This window comes from Capra hircus, chromosome 10, assembly GCF_001704415.2.
Source record: "Capra hircus breed San Clemente chromosome 10, ASM170441v1, whole genome shotgun sequence".
NCBI lineage: Eukaryota > Metazoa > Chordata > Mammalia > Artiodactyla > Bovidae > Capra > Capra hircus.
In genome coordinates, this window is record NC_030817.1 from 22,487,755 (window position 1) to 22,489,607 (window position 1,853).

Here is a 1,853-nt window from a genome sequence, read left to right on the forward strand (position 1 = left end):
ATGGGGGGAGGGTGGGGGGCAAAAGGGTGGGGAGAGGGTATGTCAGGTCCTTGGCGAGTGGGTGGCTGAAGCATAGAGGAGGAGGAAAGGGAGGGATCCCTCAGACTCTCTGGGGCTTGTCCCCTTGCTTCACCCTGGGTTGAGTTCCAATTCCACTGACTCCCCGCAGGCTGGAACCCAGGCAGGCCTTCCCAGTGGCCCCTTCTGTCATGGGCTGTTTTGAAAGTGGGAGCCCTGGTCTGGTCATCCTGTCAGTTCCAGTCTGATGAGACAACTCTTAATTAGTGTCTTTCCCAAAACTGCCACCTCGTGGAGTTCTTCTAGCCTTTCCCGCCAGAATCTGGGGTGGGCGGAGGAGCGGGGGTGTGTTTGGCCAGTAAAGCAGCAAGTGAGCCTGGGAAGGCAACAGGAAACCCAAAATTAGAGCTGGGGAGGACAGGCAGTGGAGACAGGCCAGGGAGGTCTGTGAAGCTGCTCCAGAACCGGGTGAGTGGTGAGCCATGAACGAGGGCTTCCTAAGCATCTAGGCTTGGAGTGGGATAGTGAGGATCCAAGTAAAGCTGCCCTGAATAAATCACCCAGGAGAATCATCTAGGACCTACAGACCTGAGGCGTTGACTTCGTCCCCCTCACTTCATCTAGAAGGAAGGAGGTTAGGACGACGTGGTGGGAAGCACAGGGGCGTTGGAGATCAGCAAGCCTGAGTTTGAATCCTATTTCGGCTACTTGCCAGCTGTGTGACCTTGGGAAAGTTTTCTCTGAGGTGCTTTTCTCATCTCTAATGAGTTGTATGATAATGAATGCTAATTGACCAACATGGTGCCTGCAACATATTTAGGGCTCAATAGATAATGCATTTCATTGAGTCTAACATGCCATCAGTTTTAAGAAGCATCTTTCAAGGGGAATCCTTTCATAATGTATATGTATATTTAGTATACTTTAAATATCTTATAGTTTTATTTGTCAATTATATCTCAAAAAAAATTTTTTTTAAAGAGGCTTCAAAGAGAGAAACAAAGAAAGATGGGGAATCCCCTGGGGGTCCAGTGGTTAGGACTCTATGCTTCCACTGCAGGGGTCACGAGTTCCATCTCTGGTTGGAAGATCCCCACATGCTGTGTGGTGCGGCCAAAAAAAAACAAAAAACAAAAACAAAAACAAAAAGAAGGGAGAAAAAACTGCCAGATAAATTGACTTGCCAGTGAATGTGAAACATACTCAGATTTCAGAGGAAATGAAATATGAAAAATAAGTACATTTTTAAAAAAACTACATTTTACCTTAGCATCCATGAAATGTAGTGATTCTTTTTTGCTTCTTATTTGTGGTTTTATGCTTCTGGACTTTTCTGTCTCTGGAGTATTGGAGGGTGCTGTAACTACTCCCTGACTGAGCACCTCCACTGGCAAGTCGCCTCTGACCCTCTACCCTCTCCGCTCCCCATGCACAGGTGCTGCCTCTCCAGGGCTCACGCTTGGGGGGTCTAGGGCACTGAGTTCATGACCAGTAATGCGACTCCTGAACTCTATGTGCTTTCATCATTTGATAGACTGAAAATCACGTCTAATTTATGTTCCCACCGTAATGTTTGAGAGAGCCGTTTGTTTAACGATGAACGTGAGACAATCTAATAGGATAAAAGGGATTCCCAGGTGGCTCAGTGGTAAAGAATCTGCTTGCTAATGCAGGAGACTCAAGAGACGTGGGTTCGATCCCTGGGTCAGGAAGATCCCCTGGGTCCAGTCTGCAAGGTCTTAGCTCAGGACCTACCACTGACTGGACTGACTTGGTCACACCTTTTCATCTCTGGTGGCTCAGACAGTAAAGACTGCCTGTAATGCAGGAGACCC